We start from the raw sequence: 24002 nt of genomic DNA, 5'->3' as shown, positions 1-24002 counted from the left end.
GATCCTGACACGCCACCAGCTTAAGCTTCAGAGGCCCCTGCAACAGAGCCCGTCTCCGATTCAGCCACAGGCTTGACACACGAACCACCAAAGAAGAGAAAGACTCACATTGTGTCAAGCGTGCCCGCGTGCTTAACTACCCTTATCATGACGATTCACTAATTGTCTACGTAAAGTATAATAAGGAGAACAGATGTTGGCTATAAGAAGATATAGCGCAGACCTAATCTATCTCAACCACCACGAGCTGAAGTCCTTACCAAAGCTCGACATCAACTATCTTCGAGAAGCTCTAAGCTGTGGTGAGTATGAGGATACATTGGAAGGCTGGGTCAAGACTCTCTGCATCAGCAATCAGAAGTGGGCTACAAGGACTTTGAAGTCAATAAGGGTCGCAAGTACAAGAAACCACGGGAGATAGACCCAGCTACCGGAAAGCCACGAACTATATGGAGGTACAGGGCGCTAAAAGACTGTCACGAGATATATCATGGCGAGCCCTTCCTTCCCGACACTCTCCGAGACTTCATTGGTTGGGAGTTTGATAATACAACCGGTGAGGCCGTCATCTACTGCCGTGACATGCACGAGATACAAGTATTTGACAAGCATGAGCTTATGGACTACACATGGAGGATGTGAAGAAGCTCTACAACTCACCGCTTAGAACCGTCGAGTACATCGGTCTTCAGAACACTGACCGGATAGTTGATGCCTTCAACAAGTTCGTCCGAAGACTTGTTGAACTTCCACTAACCGAGGATGAATGTCTTGTTTACGACACCGACGGATTTCAATACTAAAGACTAGAGGGATATTGTTAGGTCACATTTTGTGTATTTTAGTCTTTTGTAATGAACGTTTATGTATTTGGGCTTTAGCTGTTTGCTTTTGTATGTATTAGGCCCAAGGGAAATGTAAACAAGCCCATTGGGCATTTGGAAATAAAGTAACTTCTCATGCATGCTCCTCTATAAATAGGGAGCATGCCATGAGAAAAGGAGACCTTTTGCAAAACTTCTAACTTATACATATTATCTCTCTCACTAATCTTTCTCGTTCTCTCACTTCTCTCTCTCTCTAAACCTGAAATAAACTTCTCAAGATCGAGACCACTTAGGTGACTTAGTGTGATTTCCGCTAGCATTAAGTTTGAGTGATCCAAAGATTGTTGTTAGATCCACCCACGTCGGAACCTACACTATTGGTATGTTTGTAATGCTAAGTACTCAGGATATATGCTATTGGTCTATTTGTAATGCTAAGTAATCAGGATATATGCTATTGACCTGTGGAACACACAAATTAAATATTTTAAGTTTTATGCAATTGTAATTTAAACACATTAATGCATTAAGTAGTTTAATTTAACAATACCTTTTTATTAACCTAGTTAGTCATATTTACTCAAAAGATGACTTGTTTATTGAATGAATACATTAACCAACCCAAAACCTGACGACCTGACGATTTCTTTCATAAATGATTATGCATACATGACTATCATGTAACTAAAAGGCTTAATCAGATTGAGGACGCTGGCTCACATTTGATATATGCTATTGGTTTGTTTGTAATTCTATGTATTCAGGATATATGCTATTGGTATGGTTGTAATGCTATGTACTCCAGATGTATGCTATTGACGAGTGGAACACAAATTAAATATTTTAACTTTTTCGCATTGTAATTTAAACACTTTATTGGGTTTGTTACAAATGGTATTTGTTCTAATCTCAATCAAATATAATAAACAATTTCATGAAATCATTCGAGATATAGGAATGATCTGTGTCACAAGATGAAACATAAAAACAATGGGTTGAACAGAAAACCCTGAACGAGACGAAGAGTCTTTGATACTACATTTTGACATATATTTGTTGATCGATGCTTCTTGTGTCACATGGAGCCATAGCAGAGGAGCGAATAAATAGCCTAGGGGGAAACGGGTAGCCGTTGTACCCATTGAACCTTCCCAAAAAGACCATGGAGTTTCCATAGAAGATACACGATTGATGCACAAATGATGCTAGATACGTGTCAGCAATGTTTTGAATTGAAGGAAGCAAGGAGAGGTGGGCCAAGACTCGGAGAGGCCCAAAATATGTCTAGTAGCCCATATGCAAAACACAAGTCTAAGAAACAAACATACAAGTGTAGGATTATTAAATTGAAGGATAAAAAGATATATTTTTAACCGGGATAATTGGTTTATTTTAGTCAAATTGAGCAAGACGTTTTTATTAAGCGAGTTAGTCATGTTTACTCAAAAGATGCCTTGTTTTTTAAATGAATGTGTTTACAAACCCAAAACCTAACGGTTTAGTTTATAGGTTATTGCCCATACATGACTGTCATGAAAATAAAAGGTTTCATCATACTGGGGACATGATCTCACATTTTCAGAGCTACTATTGTAAAGTACCTTTGTCTTCCACGATAGTTAACTTTGACTGTTGGAATAATTGGATCCCTTTGAAAGTAAACAGTTCCATTTGGAAAGCATTACTAGACCACATTGGTACGCACGTCGCACTTGATGCAAGGGGGCCAAGTGTACCCACATTGAATTGCGGTCTATGTGGGTAGCATTTTGAAACCGCGGTTCACTTATTGGTTAATTGCTGCTACTTGAGGGCGATTAGGTCCATAATCCTTTCGTGGGTAAAACTTCGTACAAATAGTCCATGCGACTCGGTACAATATATCCTCGAGTTACCTGCAAAACACAAGGTATCCATGGAGAAAGGTAAGGCGATACAAGCTATAATAGCTTGGCGGTTTCATTGTGGTTGACTTAGAAAGCATGATACTAGATAATTTTCGAACATAGGGATTATTTGATTGCAAATTTGGTAAATGGTATTAAAGCCAACTCTTTCCCATGGGTTAAAAAATAGGAGCAAAATGGATTGGGATTTCATTTTGTCTTGATGCAAATTTAATTCCATGAATTATTTATTTTTGTTTCTTTTTGACTGTTTTGTTATTTGCTTGAGGCCCTTTTCAGTTTTCTGATATATTTGGCATTCAAAAAGAAAATTAGTAATATGACGCATCTTAAACTTTATTAAGAAAAGTCAATAACCAACTTGCATGACAAAAAAGTACAAATAACTAGTAATATGCTACATCTTGAACTTTTGAACAGGATGTGCGTATTGAATTCATATTTTCATGTGATTCCAAATAAAACCAATTACCAAGCATACTCTTTAAACTAGGATTTATACCATATTGAATCAGAAAACCCATGGAGTAAAAATTAATTAGGTTTAGTAAGGCCAATAACAATATTTTGGACTTGTTTAGAATCCAAAGTAAACCAACAACTCATATATAACCAATACTACTTGTAGTAAAATATAAGGCTTGATTAAATCTCCAAGGATCAATTCGTAGCAACAAAAATAACTGATGAGAAAACACATCTTGATAAAATAACTCATTCTTCCATGCATCTTACCTAATTTTAGGGACACCTAACAACAAAATCAACATAGGATTCCCTTAATATTAGTGTATTGGGAAGAAATGGCACTACAAAAAAAATTGCTATCTAGGACTAAAAAATTAGTATATGATACTTCACAATCAGTAACTAATGGGTATCGGAGACTGAGTTACCAGTCCCCAACCAGTAACAGATGCTTAGTCCTAGATAGTGGTTTTAGTAACTAAAAATCAGTCCCTATTGCATAGCACCAACAGAGACTAACATTTAGTCTCCAAAACGTACAAATTTAGTCCTCAATTTTTCCCTAGTCACCACGTCGTTTCAGTCCCTAAAACATATCTTCAACGACTGAAAATTAGTCTCGAATATGATGATATTTTAGTCCCTAATGTTAAACTTTAGGGACTGAAAATCAGTCCTATTTAAACATAAACTATTGATTTTATGCTAGCAGGTAATGGTAGAATTATAAGGGAAAGGAAAGACTATGGTATTTAATAGATTTGTGAAATTTTGCTTGTACATTATTTGGTTCGTGTTTGGATTGGATTCAACTATTTGGGCATACAGGAAATTTCAGGTATTTTTTATTTTAACGAAATTGACTATGATTTTGGGGAATTTCAGTTCATTTGCCATTTTTAAAGCAATTATGTTTTAACTATTTAACTAACATGACTAAAATATGTTTTGTAGATACATGATAAGGTTGAATTTCAAAGGGACTTGTTTTAGAGGCTTGTGTTACTTGGGCATAATTGGTTGTTGATTTGATACTATTGTAGGTTGATTTAGACTCTAAGAAATGGTTTTTTGTATTTGTTGAACTTTAAATTTATTTTTGTGTCTTTTTTTTGGGACTTGACTTGAACACTTTATATATTATGTTAAACTTATAATGCATAAATCTTTTTATTAAACTACTGAACTTGAAAGGTGTGTTCTAAATTTATTGTTTTATCGGCTAATAGCAGCCGGTATGTTTCACAAATCATCATGTGTTTGTTTATTTTCCTATCTTCATGAGTGCTTCAACTTTTGAGACTGATTTTTGGCCTCTTATTCTTCTTATATAATGGTTGAATTTGATTACGGTTTACGATAGACTGAAAATTAGTATCTAGTTCTTTTATCTTCAAAACAGGTTGGAAACTAAATTTCAGTCGCGAATAACATTTAAAAAATAAATTCTCTATGACTGATTTTCAGTCCTCTATACTTGTCATCAAATGGTAGATTTTGATTAACATAATTAAGAGACTGAAAATTAGTCACTTGGCATTTCTTATACCAATAGGTGTTTAAGACTAAATAGCAGCCTCAAACGATTTTTGCATATATCGGTTATTGGAGACTGATCATCAGTCTCTGCTTGTTTTGTCTACAAATCACGTGGAAACTAAATATCAATTCGGAATGACGTTTTGAAAAAGATATTTGTGATTGATTTATAGTCCCTAATACTTCCAATCAAATGGTTGACTTTGGTTAGCACAAATAGAGACTGAAAATTAGTCACTCGAGAATTCTTATACCAACAAGTTTAGACTGAATATCAGTCCCTGATATAATTTTTTTAAATATATTAAGAGCTAATATTCAGTCGCTACTGCGATTCCTATAAATTAGAGACTACCAATTAGTCTCCATAATGTTAGCGTCACTTTCCATTATAGAGGGTATGTATTTGAGACTGAAATCCAGTAGCCAATAAGTTCAGCTCCAAAATATTACATGGCAAAAGCATATTTGCAACTGAAATTTAGTCTCAAATAAGGTTTCTAAATATTAGCGACTAATTATTCGTTACTAAAATATGATCCATAAACATCAGTCCCCGATGCTACCAGCAACTGAAAACTCAGCCCCTGATACGAAGTATTTGAGACCGAAACATCAGTCTCTCATACTTTAGTCCCTATTGGTCACTAATTTTTAGTCTCTAATATGTTCTTTCCATATTAGAGACTAGAGATCAGTCACTATAAATTTGCGCCATTGTTCATTGTGTATTTGGGACTAAAACTTAGTCGCCAAAAAGTTTCCCTTTAAAACCTTATATTTCTTAGACATTCTTAGGACTGAAATTCAGTCTCAAATAAGGTATCATAATACTAGCGACTGATTAACAGTCACAAGCATTGGTCACATGAAAATCAGTCTCTATTATTATTTGGGACTGATAAATCAGTCCCTGATATTATGTATTCGGGACTGATATATCAGTCCCTCATAGTTTAGTCTCTAATAGTCACTTTTTTTGTAGTGTGGATGACATTCAATCTCACAAGTACATCACAAACACAGGTATTTACTCACTGTTTTTATAGGTTTGGCACAATCCATTCCACACCAATTGAAGCAACAATATTGAGTAGATTAAAAAGCCAAAGACGAATGTGTTGTTCGTTACAGCAGTAAGTGCCTCAACACCTGTCCTGAATGCATATGAAAACTCAAATCATCTTATAGAACACCAATTAGGTGAGTAGAGCCTATTCAATTTACACAATATAGAGAACATAACCACAAACACTAAAGAAAGATTCACGACTTGTTCTTCCCAACAGGAATCTACAAATCACAAGTTTCATTAAACATAAATTACTAAAGATCCACTTATCAAGTAAAAAAAACACGTGTGAAATAGATGCCATTTTGGTTGAGGCATTTCGTCGGTGTGCATCTTCAAAGCTTATCCTTTTTGTCACACAAAATCTAATAACTAACCATTTCGTAAGGATGAAAGTTTGAACACCAAGAATATAATGGAAGGAAAATGAAAGGTAGTAACTATTGGTTACATCATTCCATTTTTTTTAACAAAGTCCAAATATATTCACCCAGGTATTTTATCGAACAGTTGGCGTGCATAATTTCAAAACAATGTAGAAAGGCGAAACTTTGTACAGTTCAGCCCAAAATATTCATAGATTTATTCTGATCATGCTAAGTGTTGGATTTTGGTTCGGGTGGAAAATAATGTTGCCAGTTACCGGTAAAGAAACCAAAGATATATAAAGTTAGAGATAATTGGGAATTTTGGAATCTGAGTGGTAAAGACTTACTGACCATAAGGTCCTGGGTTCGAATCTCACAAGAGGGGGTTTTTCTCAAATATTGAGTTTCCTCCTGAATTGGTGGCTTGGTGGTGGATATGATCGCGTGGTACCGCTGATGGCACGATGATACTCCAGTGGTCCGTGAGTGATCCAAATTAGTCGTTCAAAAAAAAAGTGGTAAAGTTAACTTAGACTAAAAACGTCAACGTTAACCCAAAGGTCAACAATAGTCAATGGCAAAGGGGGTCAATGGTCGAGATAGAGAGTATTGGTCTAACTGGACTCATAAAAGCGAATTCATAAGTTGTATTTGTTATTTGTCTGGTTTAATTTCCATTATAAAAGCACGGTATGAGATGAATTTTAGTTGGTCTGCTACCATATAAGCTGAAAATTAATAAAATCCAATAGGCCGATATTACATGCGTAAAGTGGTGTAGGAACCATTCGGCTGGAACTCGAGGTGCACAAATAGGTTAACTGATTAATTTTAAACCTGGTTAGAGATCAATGGTCAAATAACCGGTTAGACCGGTTAATCAGGTCGGGTACTACCTGGTTTTGAGTCAAGAAACCCCTACCCGGTATAACCAGTTTTGGTTATAAACGGACTGGTTAACCGGTAAATAACTGGAAAAAAAAGGTTTAAAAAAAATAATTAAAAAACCTAAAATCGGTTTCGGAGCTCAATACTAAAAATCGGTTTCTAACCGCTGGGTTGAATTGCGTATATACCGGATTTCTTTGGATCTAGTACTAACCGGTTTGGAAATCGGGTAGAAACCAGTTAATAGGGTAGGATGTGCACCTCTAGCTGGAACTAGGCATAAAATGAGAAAAAAAAAAAATGTGTGTTTGATACTGTGGGTTTGATGTAACACTAACAGGTAACCGCTTTTAGAAAAGGATTATTGGGCTTGGGATAAGCTTTAGGCTTGCCGATGGGCCGTTATTATTTGCAAGTTGAGAAATTGGGTTAAGTGGTTCACATATTGGATTTTATTTTCGATCTAGAAGAATATTGGTTGTAGGTGGGCTATCAGATGGGACTCATCTAAGCTCATGTGGAACAGTTGGTATGGGCCAGTGGTTGGTTATCAGTTAGCCGTTCTGAATCTAAGGTGACAGTTTGGTACAAATTTGGTGGGCCAAACAATGTTATGGTAATGATGTTTGGGCTTGGACTACTTGGGATAAGAACTTAAGATAATTTTATGTTGTTGGGTAATCTATTTTGAGTTTGTTGGGATATAGCAAATGGTTTGCATCTTATAGTCAATGTGTATATATTTCAATGATGATTTTTCTAACAAATATTCTACAGCCACCCCCCTAATTGCTAAAACACCGACTCATACGCCGCGTATAAAGCTATACGCGGCGTATGAATCGGTGTTTCTAAAAAACACCACCAATTTTGTCTTATTATGTTTTTTTATTTTATTTTTTTCTTTGTTATTTTGTTATTACTATTATTATTATTGTTATTTATCATTATTATCATTAAATATTAATTATTTATTTAATATTTATTATTATTTCGGTCAAAACAATTAACACATATGTATATCAAAAGTCAGTGTTATATTGATAAAGTATACAAATAAAAGTAAATACGACAACTAAAACATAAAAATCTATAGAAAGTCCATGTCGATGCCCAAGCCGTCGTCGTGGCCCTCGAACGCCGCGTCGCCAACGTCGGCGTGGTCCTTTCCCCTGCGCCTAGCCCCCGAACCCTCCTCACCGGCAGCATCCACGTCGTCGCCCCGTCCGCGTCTCACGCCAGACGTGCTCGTCTCGTGGTCAAAACTGGGAGGGGGGCGGTGGTACGGGGTACTGCTGTCCAAACAGTTCCGCTGCCCGACTACTAATAAACCAGCTAATCTGGCGCGACCTGGCGTCGGTGGCGGGATCCAGACGCACCGCACGATATGTGCGTGGAACGTGCTGCGGCGGCGCCTAACAATAAAACAATAAGAATACGTTTATTAAGAAGACGAATTAAAAGAAACAATAAAACGATAATATATTAAAACGTACCTGATGTGCACCCGGATCCTCATGCCCGTCACCACCGTCGTCCGAATCCCCCCCTACGTCGACAGGCTCATGGACATATACACCTCCGGTACCGCGAGCAGGGGAGGCTCGACTAAAAGCACCGGGACGTAAGGCCCACGTGCCCCGCCCCGGCCAACAGTCGGTCGTACAGGCCGTTGGGCCCGTGGAACGAACGCACAATGTGCATGCTGCCGCAACAGCTGCGGTCCAACGCGCTGATGCTTGGGTAAAAGTTAGTTAGTTTTATATATTAATTAGTTCTAATAGGTTAATAAATGGATGAACATTGGTACTTCAAGCATTGCTATGTGTTTTCAGGACATTGGAATTTAAGGAGCTTAAACGAGCTAATTCAGAGCCATCCAGATGAAGATTAAGCAAGCCTCGAGAAGATAGAAGCATGGGGAAACATGTATTGAGGGTTAAGAAGGATTCGGGAAAGGATTGGATGAGAAACCTGAAGCCAAAGTGAAAACTGAACAAGATGGGTTACCAAGAAAGTGTCTTTTAGTAAAATGGGCATATCTCGGCCTAGAAAATGAGTTACAGAATCCATAATATACGAATTTTGGGTTTCTTGACGAGACGAATCTGAATATGAAGTCTGTTTGCATCTTCGAGATACGTGAAGATGCTGGACATGCAACTTCGCGATACGCGAAGATGCTTAAGTCGGCAAAAGTTAGGGTTTTTCACTATATAAACGATTTTTTGACCCTATTCAGAAAATTACGACTTCCAGATGCAGAAGAGGTGTTCTAAGACGACTTTCTGCCACCCCGAAGCTTCCGGTTCCATTATTGATCGTATCTTCATCAAGATAAGTACTTTAACGATTATGTCGATGTCCGGCTAATCGTGTGTGTTCGTTCCAGGCTAAGATTTTGTGTGAAATACTGTTAAAAACAGATTCTTATGCTTAATGAATAGAGCTTGATTGATTTTATATGAATTTGTCTTGCTTAATTAGTTATTTGGTTGATTAAGGTTTGTGTTTGCGATTATTGATTTATGTAACGTTTGTTTGGTTGTTCATCAACATTTAGGGTTTAATCTCTTGTGTCGTTGAACTAGAATCATCAAACCTTATCATTGAATTAGTTGTCCTAGATATAGAATTGGCAATTGTGGAGTCCGGGTTCATTTGTGTCAACAATTCGGTTGAGTTATCGTTTGTAATCATAAATCAAACCAAAGGACTAGCAATTATTGTAAAACCAAAGACGAGAGAATCTGTGATTAACGTATAGAACACATAACCCGAACCTAGAATGAATACTTTTTAATTAATATTGTTTTCAAATCTTTTTAAGTAATCATTTAGTTTTAATTAATCTTTTTCTAAAAACCGCTTGACATCGTCTGTCCGACTTAGTTTAATAATTAAATTAGTAGTATTAAAATTAGCACTTTCTTTGAGTTCCTGTGGAGATGACCTTACTTACCCGTACTTATTATAGGTATTTAAGTTCTAAAATTAATTGTTTGAGTAGACCGCGACAGCCTACGTCATGCGCTCGGAGGGGTCGGCTCGATAAGCAGTCCGTCCACCAGGGCTCCATGGCCTAGAGATATCGCAAGCTGGGTGACGTACCCGCCACCCATCAAGGACCTTCGTGCTTGCCTGTAATGGTAGGTGACAAAATAGTCTGCAAACCCCCTAGCGAGGTTGCAGTGCCTGTGAGTCAACAGACACCTAAAAAAACAGGTCGCGCAGGCTGCAGTTGTTGGGACCAGGATCTTTGATCCTCGAAATTCAAGTATTGTTGGCAACTGTTAGCAGGACTGTCACACCCCGACTTTAGGGCCTGGGTGCGACGCCCGTTAGTTGGTTCTGGTTTTGAAAATATATCAGAGTTGTGGGTTATTAGCGGAAGTTTTTTAAAATATAATATTCATTTATAAAATGTCGGGTCAGTATACCCATTTGAATATTAGCGGGAACCTTTGAAAAATATTATTATATTAAAAATTCAGGATTTGAATACCCGTTCGGTATTTCAAATATTTTATCATTTAAAAATGTGATTCTTTACAATATTTAAATAAAATATTTGAGCCATCAGATCACCTCTAATGACTATGTCTCCAATCTTCTATCAGTCTTGCCTGTCAGTTCTATTCTTTTTATAGTTCCCTGAAATGTGGGGAAAAATACGTCAGCACACAGCCGGTGAATGACGCTGACTCAATAATACCAGTGTGTAAACAATAACAATACCTTTGTGAGAATACTCATTAGGCACCCAACTCAATTGGGTTAAAATTACCCTAAGTACATGTACAATTAATCATATACACAATATCGTTTCTCTGATCAGTCCCGTAGACTACCAGAGGCGTGTTTGATGATATGCATGGCCTCGGGGAAATTCCAAGTCACCATGTATGTATGGATCCAGACACATGTATACTCTTAATTTGAGTATGCCCATTTCTTATTATTGTAACACAAAGTTTTAAGGATTCGTAAATCCCATGTAAACAGTTCAGACTCTAAGCGTATTCACCTTTTATGATTGTAATCAGTTTCTGACACTGATTCCTGTATATTTGATCAGTTTCGGTTACTGACCCCTATCTGTAAATCAGTTTCTGCTACTGATTCCTGTTTCTGTTTTCAGCTTTCTAATTGATTGATTGATTGTTATCTCGAACCTATAGTACGAGATTAACATTTGTATAAATATCTAGATCAATGATCTAGCTTCAGACACCGTAGTCTGTTTTGTATAGCTGTAACCTTGATAATTTATTTATTTTTACAAAACTGTAAGGCCCCCAACCCGGGTGCCCTACTTACAAGCTGGTTGGATTTACTCATTCACATAATTCATAAAATCAGAGTTAATTAAAACATTTCGCAGAATTAAAAGTCATTCATTTATACATATCATAAACATCTTGTCTTAAAATAACATAACATAAGTCTTAAACATAAAACGTAAACGACATGGGTGTCTTCTTCATAGCGATGCCAGTCTTCCCCTTATTGCCACGTGTCCTCATCAAGCCACTTGTCTCATTCTACTCGCCTGCGTGCATACTAAAAGTCAGCTACGCTGAGTGAGTTCTAGTTAATTAATATACATTGCATTCACTTACTAGCTAATACGCGTCCGAAGATACGTATTAATACTTACATGTTCCTTTATTAATCAATCATACATACATACATTCATACATTCCTACATTCACACTTTTATTAATCACATACCTCGGATGCTATAACGATCCGGTCCTCACTTACCTTGGATATTATAAGGGTCCAGTTCCCTACATACCTCGGAATTTATAAGGATCCGGTGTCCTTCATACCTTGGATCTCCTCAGAGTCCAGTCCCTACTTACCTTGGATATTATAAGGGTCCAGTGCCCTATATACCTCGGTTATTATTAGGGCCCGGTGCCTCACTACATTTCCTTTCTAATTCCTTCAATCATAACTAATATAACATTACGTGCATACTAGTTAAACAATCCATATCATTCACATTCATACGCAACCATATTTCTAAAATACACTTACCATTTAAGTTAAGTGTATAAATTTAAACACGCCGTAGTATGCACACAGCCCCGAAAACATAACACATAAAAGGGGCTAGAACTTACCCGGATCCGGTTACATTCACCATTAATAGTTATTCCCTTCTTGAGTTGCGCACGGCTAACTGTTTAACAATGAACATGTATTAATTCTCTATATGTGTTTACTATTTATTTTCTTGAGTTAACGGGGTTAGCCGTTAAATTAACCGAGATCGACACGAAACCTTCTTAATTGTTCTTCTTTATTTAATATACTTTAAATCCCCATTTATGGTTATTATATACTTAGATTATATTATATGTATTTACATATTTTACGGTTTATCCTTTGCTCGCCCATTTCCTTCCATTCGTCCACTTGTATAACGAGCTCTCAAATCTAAGTATTTTCTGTATGGTTTTCCGTTGGTCTAGCATAGAGCGGGTCACGGGTTCGGGTCTCGCTTGAGTTTTCATATCCAACTTACACTTTTATTATTTATTATTATTATTCTTAGTTGTTAGTAATATTATTGTTATTATTAGATTTCATTATTATTATTATTAGATTTAATTTTTAAGTTTTATTATTATATATAATCATCACCAACCCCCCACCCTACATATACCTAACCGCCCCCCCCCCCCCCACCACACTTCTTTCTTTTTCCTATCACACATTCAGCCGCCACCCCAACGTATCCCGTCTCCATTTGCCGGCAGCTCCGACGATGGAATCACAGAGAGAAAGAGAAAGGTGAGTTTGGTTCGCATAAGCTTTTTAGCATGAGCTCTTTCTCGCACGGGTTCTTTTTCGCTTGGGATCGTTTCGTGCGAAGTAGGGTTTTTGCTTGAACCTTTTTTTTTCACATAGGGGTTTTTCGCTTGACAGATCATTTCGCGCGAAGTAGGGTTTTCGCTTGGACCTTTTTCGCGCAGGGGTTTTTCGCTTGATGGATCTGACTCGGGTTTCTTGTCTGCTCTTAAGGTTGCCGGAGCCGGGTTTCCTTGCTGGTACTCGGATTCCGGCCATATCTTGGCCGCTGGTGACCATTGCGGTGGACCAACGAGTTGCAGTTCTGGTCGGGGGTACGAGTTTCAACATTTCAGATCTAGATCGGGTCCTAATTTTTGGCCGAACAATTCGGGTTCGGGGCCTTGTGGAACCCATTTGTACCAAGTTATTATTGTTTCTCTTGATAACTCTTATTGCTATTATTACGGTTATTTGACTTCGTGCAAACTTGTTTTGGTTCGATCCGTTTCGTTTTGTTTCGACTTATTAGCTCGTTAGTTGTTGGATAATAGAGACGAGATGAAATAGAAATGAACTTTCAATGTTAAACGTACCTTGGTGATTTGGATAATTGGGCTTTGAACAGATTGTGTTAATAGGAGGTTTGTGTGTGTGTGTATGGATTGGTGTGCCAATGATTGGAATGATGATGCTAGAATGATAAGGATAGGGATAAATTAGGGTTTAAGGGGTTTAAATAGGCTAAGCCCAAAGGCCTTTAGGCCCAAATCATTTTTAAGTCTATTAATCCTTCTTAACTTTATCCACTACCTACATATTATTTTAATTAATTTAACGACATCTCACGAAACATCAACTAGAAATAAACTCGTACCATTATTATTATTATCGAAATTAGGACATTACAAGTCTCTCCTCCTTAAAAAGGTTTCGTTCCCCGAAACCTATCTACTACATAAACAACTGCGGGTAGAACTTACGCATCTCCTCTTCGGGTTCCCACGTTGCATCTGATCCTTTACGATGTTTCCAGATCACCTTAACTAAGGGAATAACCTTGTGACGAAGTTGCTTATCCTTACGGTCAACGATTTTGACTGGCTGTTCGATATAATTCAATCGCTCATCAACTTCTATGTCCATCAACGGTACGTGAGAGGTGTCGTCAGCGTGACATTTCCTCAAGTGAGAAACGTGAAAGGTAGAGTGAATCCCTTCTAGTTCTGCAGGCAAATGAAGCTTATACGCCACTTCTCCCACATGAGCTATGATCTTAAACGGTCCAATGTACCTGGGACTCAACTTTCCTCTCTTTCTAAAACGATGATACCTTTCCATGGTGAGACCTTAAGCATCACGTTGTCGCCAACGTTAAACTCGATCGGTCGTCACGCATGGCCTCGCAGAAATTCCGAGTCACCATGTATGTATGGATCCATACACATGTATACTCTTAATTTGAGTATGTCCGTTTCTCATTATTGTAACACAAAGTTTTAAGGATTCGTAAATCCCATGTAAACAGTTTAGACTCTAAAAGAGTTGTAAAAGGTTGGGGCGTATTCACCTTTTATGATTGTAATCAGCTTCTGACACTGATTCCTGTATATTTGATCAGTTTCGGTTACTGACCCCTGTTTGTAAATCAGTTTTTGTTACTGATTCCTGTTTCTGTTTTCAGATTTCTAATTGATTGATTGTTATCTTGAACCTATAGTACGAGATTAACATTTGTATAAATATCTAGATCAATGATCTAGCTTCAGACCCCGTAATCTGTTTTGTATAGCTGTAACCTTGATAATTTATTTGTTTGTACAAAACATATGGACATTTAGTTCCTTTGTTTATTTATTAATTATATATCAGGTTTCTTCTTTAGGAAGAAACATTTATATCAGGTTTCTTCTTCAAGAAGAAACATTACTTTACCTGTGTGAATGAATAGTATCTTTCTTAATCATTAACTATAACCTTTGCATGTAAATGATTACGTTTTCTTAATCGTGAAGAAACAATAATTTAACTATAACCCTTGCTTATGAAAAGTTATATTATGCTTATCAGTAATCAAGGTTCGGGTTGTACCCCCGACTATGGTCTAATCTATAATAATAATAATAATAATAATAATAATAATAATAATAATAATAATAATAATAATAATAATAATAATAAAATAATAACTTAATCAGAACCCCTACCTCACACGGGTATTTGGAGTTAATTGCCTACGACTGATCGATCGACACTTCTACTTTATATCGCTTGCTAATACTTAAACCGTCAGAGCTTCGGAGCTTGGCACGTTCCACGAGGTTGGCACGCAAACCGAGGCTTAGTATGTGTAATAGTGTGTGAAAATGTGTGTTGAGGTGTGAGATGGGAAAGCCGTGACCCCTCCCTTTTATAGCCGAATTTGGGATCCATCGCGTAGAGCGATGGTCCCTTGTCTTAAGCCATCGCGTAGCGCGATGTCAGAAAATGACGCGTGGCATGCTGACTCATCCCTAGCGTTTGCCACGTGTCCCCTGGTCGCGACACGTGTTGCTGCGTCATCATAGGCCATCGCGTAGCATGATGGTCCTGTGCTTGGACTCATCGCGTAGCGCGATGGGTTCTAGAACTCAAATTTCTATTTGTAGTCCCTCGTCTTTGATAATTTTCTACTTCTTGATCATACTTCCATTTTCCAAAAATACTAAAACGTCCCTTATGCGACTCACGGCGATGCGAGCGTGCGAAGTGCGCCATCAAACGCCCATCGCCCGAGTCCGAGTCCGTGCACGTGCGCATCGGGTGCTTAGCACCCTCCGCTAGGACTATGGAGAGTGGTTAGCCACATTAAAACATCTCTATGGAAACTTGCTTCCTTATAAAGAGCTTCCATTTCTTTGTTTGTTTCCATGTGGGATGAAAGTATCTTTTCCTTATTTATACCCATGTGGAATGCTTCCACTTTCTTCCATCTTTCCATGTGGGATGGATTTTTCTTATTTCCTTAACATAAGAATGCTTTGTTTTTCTTTATCTCATTCTTCCCATTACTTGTCTTTGAGATTATTTTTAATCCTTCAACTTTCAAAGTTGGTAACTTTAACCCAAAATAAATATGGGTTATTCCTAGATGTTACATCCTCCCTACATTGGAATGAATCTCGTCCTCAAGATTCGCTTGTCTTAGGTTTGGATGTTTTTACTCCGTTAATCAGTGATTAGATTCTATCTAATCTGATTCTCGCGTTTAACTGTCATTGTAGAACGATGAAAATTTTCATACCTGTTGCTAACTTTACATCTCGATTGATGTAATCAGTCAATAGTTTAGAATATCATTAGTAATTGTAAGTTGCTAAACACAGTGACCAGTTGTGCTTAATTATTTACCTTACCTTTTGTATTCTAAACATTTACCAATGTTAGCTCTGCTACTTCTTGGATTCAATTTGTCGAATCAATTCCATCTCTTGATCCTTATCGTTTGTTTTCCTTATGTCATAACAGTACCTTTGTACTTTTGAGCAATCAAATCTGACTTGCTATACAATCATGTCTCTTAAACATTCTCGAGTTCCTTTGACTTTTTGATTAGTCTTTACTGATCATTCCTTTAACAGTATTTCCCAGAGATTTCTTTTCAATGATATGCTATCTTTGCATATTTTGATATCTCGTGACATCAGTGATATTCAGAATCCTTTCCCTCAGTACGCTATTATCCTCTATTTATAATAGTCTTGCATATGTATCTAAATAGTATTTGTTTTTTTTAAGTCTGTTTCGGTTTAGCAGATTCGTGTCAGCAGACTCGTGATCTGATCAGCAAACTTTTAAGTTTGTTTTAGTTCAGCAGACTCTTGGTCTGATCGGCAGACTATTAGTCTATTTCAGTTCGGTAGACTCTTAGATTTCCCTTAACCTTAATAGAGTTTTATAGTTATTTTATATATACATATAATATTTAATATGGCATGTGTTGGCCTAATAAAGATAGTTCATCCAACTGGATGAATCTGTCAGATGATAAATCAGATAAGCATGTTATCAGTTTTGAACGTCAGCTTTAAATTCAGACACTCGTTTGTCTTTTCTGTTAGAGATACTGAATATGAGCATTCTTGTGTATTGACAAGATCTGTATGCTAATATTTTATTTAAAACAGAGGGAATTAAATACCCTTTTCAGTTTACAAAGTTTCTCGTTTTCAGAACGAGTTACAACTAATGTACAGAAATTAACTATGTTATTCGTTGTCAGATATTTATGATTTCTTCTGACATTAGTGTCAGTCTTGATTAACTTTTCTTTTCGGGCAATTTGTTTTGAAGTGGCCCGTTTCTCCACATATGAAACATACTCCTTGTTTCTTCCTACATTCTTGCATCATGTGTCCTTCTCTATTGCACTATGCACACTTATCTGTGCCTTCTCGTTGACATTTTCCAAAATGTTTTCTTCCACAAGTTTTACAAGTGGATTTTGAAGTATTTCCTTCTTTCTCTATCTTCTCGTAATTTTTTGGTTTCTTGATTTTTTTCTTCTTTCTTTTCTTCCACTTGATTTCTTATCATGCTATTAATCAAGTATCCGGCTACTTCCATGGCCGACTCAATTGTTTGCGGCATATTCGCTCTTACCAAGTCTCTTTTCTCTCTTGGCAACCCATATATATAACGAGTTATCTTATTATATTCTGGGGTTACCAGATGTGGGACTAGTTGGCAATATTCAAGGAATTTATTATTGTATTCCCTGAGATTTGTTCCAACAACCTTGTGATTCCACAACTGAGTTTGAATGCGATCCATCTCATGAAGTGGATAGTATTTCTTTATAACGAGATCTTTGAATTCTTCCCAGCTTAAATTGTACATTATTTCTCGTCCCTTATTCCAGATAAGAGTATTCCACCATTCAAGAGCTTCTCCCTTGAACATTTGAGAAGAATACTGAATAGCTTCTTCGTTTGTACATTTACTAATGTAGGCAATTGCTTCTTGTTCCTCAATCCATCTTAAAGCGGCTATAGCATCCTTATCTCCATAAAATTCCTTAGGTTTATAAGCTTGGAAATTCTTAAAGTTGCATCTTATTTGATGCTTCAACTTCTTTCGAGGTTTGTCCCTTGATTATTATCAGATGCAGAGCTATCATAAACTTCTTCCTTTCTTGAATGAACAGATTTACTTTTACTTTCCTTATCAGATTTTAGTTGACTTTGATTGATAGAATTATCTTTGATAGCTTCTTGTATCATTTTCTGAATTTCATCTTTATATTGGGCGGGAAGTTCCTTGTTTTCATTGTTAACATTTTCTCCGCTTCTAACTTTATTGGAATGATTGTTCTGAGAGTTTGTACCTCCTTCTCTTGACATACTACAATGAAATTTAAAGATAAGTTCAACATTCGAGGAATTTAAAACATATCATTTATTTATATTATTGTAGTTTACAGAAGTGCACAACATTATTACTTGTTACAACTACAACTACTACAGTTCTTATTATCTAGTTCTTCCAGCGGATAATCAATTTCTTGATTTTGCTGTCCTTTTTGGTATTCCTAGTTTTTCCTTTTCTTTTCCTTTTTCTTTTTCCTTCTCCTTCTCTTCTTCCATTTCTATATCATTGAGCATTGCTTCCGCTATTCTTGTAACATCGAATTCATAATATGTTGGGTCATCTCTGATGTACGTTCCTTCATAATCTGTGCTCCGGCGTTCATTTTGAGGACAAACAAAGTAAGGATCTTGGTTCGTCGGATAATTGAAATATTCCTGTCCATGAGGATTTTCTTCCTGATCAGTCATTATCCCTTTTCACTTTGACTTTATTGATCTTTGGGACCCACTTGATCCACTTGATCTTGTTCCCTACACATCTTGTCTTCACATGATATGGGCTAGTGGGATGTTGGAATCGAATGAATTTGTATTTTCCTCCATTGAGGTTTGATGTGAGTCTTCACTACTAGATATAGGGTTTGGAAGTAAAGCCGTCCCTATGCACCCTTTTCCTTTACCTGACCGAGGTTGATATGATCCTTGGCTGGATTGACGATCAGACATCTGTATGATGTTAGATGAGAAATAGGATCGCGTTCCTATCTTATCCATAACAGTTTTATTATTCAGGGACTGTATTTTAGATATTTTCAGTTAAGTACCTATTTTGTTTGAATCAGTACTCGTGTAGGATTAAATCCTATCCGTATCATATTTAATCATTCAGTGATTATATCCGTTGGTATTGAATACCGATGTTTTCAGCAATTTCCTTATTTCTAGTCAAAGCCTAGGTAATAAGTATACCTAATCGCTAAGACCGATGGCTCTGATACCAACCTGTCACACCCTGACTTTAGGCCCTGGGTGCGACGCCCGTTAGTGGGTATCTGGTTTTAAAAATATATCAGAGTTGCGGGTTATTAGCGGAAGTCTTTTAAAATATAATATTCATTTATAAAATGTCGGGTCAGTATACCCATTTGAATATTAGCGGAAACCTTTGAAAAATATTATTATATTAAAAATTCAGGATTTGAATACCCGTTCGGTATTTCAAATATTTTATCATTTAAAAATGTGATTCTTTACAATATTTAAATAAAATATCTGAGCCATCAGATCACCTCTAATGACTATGTCTCCAATCTTCTATCAGTCTTGCCTGTCAGTTCTATTCTTTTTATAGTTCCCTGAAATGTGGGGAAAAATACGTCAGCACACAGCCGGTGAATGACGCTGACTCAATAATACCATTGTGTAAACAATAACAATACCTTTGTGAGAATACTCATTAGGCACCCAACTCAATTGGGTTAAAATTACCCTAAGTACATGTACAATTAATCATATACACAATATCGTTTCTCTGATCAGTCCCGTAGACTACCAGAGGCGTGTTTGATGATATGCATGGCCTCGGGGAAATTCCAAGTCACCATGTATGTATGGATCCAGACACATGTATACTCTTAATTTGAGTATGCCCATTTCTTATTATTGTAACACAAAGTTTTAAGGATTCGTAAATCCCATGTAAACAGTTCAGACTCTAAAAGATTTGTAAAAGGTTGGGGCGTATTCACCTTTTATGATTGTAATCAGCTTCTGACACTGATTCCTGTATATTTGATCAGTTTTGATTACTGACCCATGTCTGTAAATCAGTTTTTGTTACTGATTCTTGTTTCTGTTTTCAGCTTTCTAATTGATTGATTGATTGTTATCTCGAACCTATAGTACGAGATTAACATTTGTATAAATATCTAGATCAATGATCTAGCTTCAAACCCCGTAATCTGTTTTGTATAGCTGTAACCTTGATAATTTATTTGTTTGTACAAAACATATGGACATTTAGTTCCTTTGTTTATTTATTAATTATATATCAGGTTTCTTCTTCAGGAAGAAACATTTATAACAGGTTTCTTCTTCAAGAAGAAACCTTACTTTACCTGTGTGAATGAATAGTATCTTTCTTAATCATTAACTATAACCTTTTCATGTAAATGATTATGTTTCTTAATCGTGAAGAAACAATAATTTAACTATAACCCTTGCTTATGAAAAGTGCTTATCAGTAATCAAGGTTCGGGCTGTACCCCCGACTATGGTCTAATCTATTATAATAATAATAATAAAATAATAACTTAATCAGAACCCCTACCTCACACGGGTATTTGGAGTTAATTGCCTATGACTGATCGAGCGGCACTTCTACTTTATATCGCTTGCTAATACTTAAACCGTCAGAGCTTCGAAGCTTGGCACGTTCCACGAGGTCGGCACGCAAACCGAGGCTTAGTATGTGTTATAGTGTGTGAAAATGTGTGTTGAGGTATGAGATGGGAAAGCCGTGACCCCTCCTTTTTATAGCCGAATTTGGGATCCATCGCATAGAGCGATGGTCCCTTGTCTTAAGCCATCGCGTAGGATACTAGTTACCAAGGGCTTTTCCTCGTATAAAACTCTGTGTTCATCATTTATAACTGTTACTTTGATCGCATTAATTCATACTAGCACCAATCATCACATACGAATTTGGTTCATTGATCCTTAGCCCGATTTTTAACCAAAACAGTTTGGCACCCACCGTGGGGCCTTTGGTGCTTTAACCACAAAAAAATCCTTATCTTTATTCAAACCCTACTATCACTCACTAAATGGCCTCTCAAGGAAAAGCTATTCTCACAACTGCTGCTTCGAGTGCCCCGGCTCAAGTGACTTTGCCACCGCTGCCTGGGTCTACAAAGCCACAAAAGCCAGTAACTGTTGCTCCGAAGAAGAAGACTGGTGTTTTCTCCTGATCGAAATCCACTACTGTCTCCCAAACGGTAACTGCTAACAATGATGTCTCTGTTTTGTGTTCACAGATGAAGAGCTATATGGAGCAGCATAACAAGACTAATAAGAGGATTCTCTACGAGATCGAGGAAATCAGGAGGACCAAGAAGGGCGCTGAAAACACAAGCCCCATTATGCCGAGGATGCTTGATTTCAGCACTCCAGATTTCACGGACCAAAGGTGCCCAGCATTCACTTATCCTCAGCAAGGATCCTCGGACCTCTCCCAGAAAAAATTCTCTGACTAATATTCGCAAGGATCCTCTATCCTTCAACAAGGATCATTAGGTCAACCTTTAAGATCCTTCAATCATCATTTGCAAGGATCCTCAGCATTCCAACCTGAACCCTTAGGATTCCATCAAGGTTCCTCAGTCTTTCAACCAGGATCCTTGGGTTTCCAAACAGAATCCATCATCCATCGGCGTCCAAAATCCTACTATCCTTATGGAGAAGAACCTCTGAAGGAATCCCGGTCCAGGCCATTGGAGGTCTATGAAGGCAACTTCATACCCAATCAAACCGCTGCTCCTGTTGGACCAATTGTTGATGCTGAAACAGTGTACCCCGGACGCAGCTATGGAGCTAGATCTTTTGATCACATGAGAGGTAACATTTATGATAATTTATCTTTTGGTGCTAATCATGCTGGTATGCAGGACACTGGGATCAACCAAATCATAGCCCGTGAGCTACAAAAACACAAGGATATGATATCGAGTATGCCTGGAGTCATCAAACCTATTCCCGAAGTACCAGCATGAAGCCACAACGTATCCAGGTTTGCTCCACCAATTTGTGATGCCGAGATACCAAAACGCTTTACTGCCCCTAGTATGAAGTTATATGATGGGTTCACGGATCCTGAGGAACATGTAGCCTTATATCGCGAAAGAATGGAAATCAACCCGATTCCAGATAGGTTGAAGGAAGCTTGCTTGTGTAAGGGCTTTGGCTCAACCCTCACTGGATCCGCCCTTAAATGGCTGCTAAGTCTTCCTCCTTACTCTATTACTTCCTTTTCCCATTTAATTAATCTGTTTAATAGTCAATTTTCATGTAGTAGATCATTTGAAAAATTGACTACTAATTTATATAGAGTTGTCCAACATCGTGGGGAACCTCTTAGGCAGTTCCTTACAAGGTTTGGAAGAGAGGCTTTGGAATTCCAAATTTAGATGTCCCGAAAGCTGATGAGGCATTCAAAATGTGACATTCGTCAATTTCTGGTCTTGTTTGTATTCGTTTTTGTATTTGTTTATTATGTAAACCGACCCGATTTGTAAACCGAAGCTTATGTTATAATCAAAATGATGGATTTATGTTACAATATTGTTTCACACTTGTTGGGTCTTGAAAACATCCTATTTTTATTTTTATTTATTTATTTATTTATTATTTATTTTTTTGTTGTTTTGTGTTTTTGTCTTGATCCTTTGCATGAAAACTCTTGTGTCTCACACCCATATTTGACCACCAACATTAGCCTATATATACATCACCTTTCCTCTTCATTTTCCCTTGCTACAACTCCAAAAAAAAAACTCTCTCAAACATCAAAGATTCAAGGTTATCTTCTTAAGTGTTCTTGAAGGATTTTGGTCTTTCATCTTAATTAGTTTATGTAGCCTTATTAATACTTGTTTATGGTTGTGCAACATATATATAATATACACCCCTTGTTTACCTTTGGTAGTTACTTCTCCGATTCCGGTCGGTGAGGTTTCGGACCCCATAAGGCAAGGCTTCATGGAGGACTTCGTGTCCTTGATATATATACATCTATATAACTTGTTCATACATATTAATCTTGCTTATTTTAGTTTGTTGGTCATGTTTACAAGTTCCATGGTTATGGGTTTTTAAGAGTCTATGCTTCGGTTTAACCGTAAATAGCTCTAAACCGTAAACCAAACTTTGTTACTAGTTTTGTTTGTTTAAACATACTTAGTGTTAGATCTAAGTTTCTAAAATCATTTTTACAAATTCTATGGTTGTGGGTTTGTAGAATCTTACCTCGGTCTTAACCCGAAACACGATCCGAACCGAAAACCGAACTTTTGTTTAAAGACTTTATTGTTAACTTTTGGTATTTTTTTATTTGTACATTATTATACAAGTTATTTAGTGTTTGGACATGTGAAAACCATCTATGAACTTGTTGTAAGATGGAAACCGAACCAAACCGATTCTTGCTCGCTTAAGACACACAAGTGTGTTTTTTTTAGCCATCAAGACTTGTATATTTCTTTAAAAATAGTTACAAATTGATTTTTAAATATTTTCTTAAGTACTTGGAAATGTTGGATCCAACTTGATCTCATAACAAAGTTTGGACCGACAAAATCGAATACTCGCTTAACGTGCGTTGTTAGTTCTAAAACAATTGAACTACATACTTGGTTAAGTCTTATTAAATTTTATTGAGTTATCTCATAACATTCAATATTTTGGAAAGTTGACTTTGGGTTTGACCAATTATCAAGACCCGAACCGACAACCCGAACACTCGATAAAAAAACCGTTTTAGTATCTTTATTCCAAAGGGATTTGCATTCTTGCATTTTACCCACCTTATTACTTAACATAGGTTGAGTAAATATTAAGGTTAGATACTTTAACCCGGTTTCGAGCAAACTTACATTTTTAAAGGGTTATTATTATAAATTCTTAAATAGTTACATTTTAAACCTTGAACTTTAATTATTTACATTTCTCAACATTTATTTTGTTTAAAGACCTTCAAGACAATCTTTCTAAATTCAAGACTTATTTTC

This window comes from Bidens hawaiensis, unplaced genomic scaffold (assembly GCF_021521415.1).
Source record: "Bidens hawaiensis isolate Kalapana, Puna unplaced genomic scaffold, B.hawaiensis_p1.1 tig00002306_1, whole genome shotgun sequence".
Classification (NCBI taxonomy): domain Eukaryota; kingdom Viridiplantae; phylum Streptophyta; class Magnoliopsida; order Asterales; family Asteraceae; genus Bidens; species Bidens hawaiensis.
The sequence above is the reverse complement of the archived record's forward strand: the minus strand, read 5'-3'. Positions refer to the sequence as shown.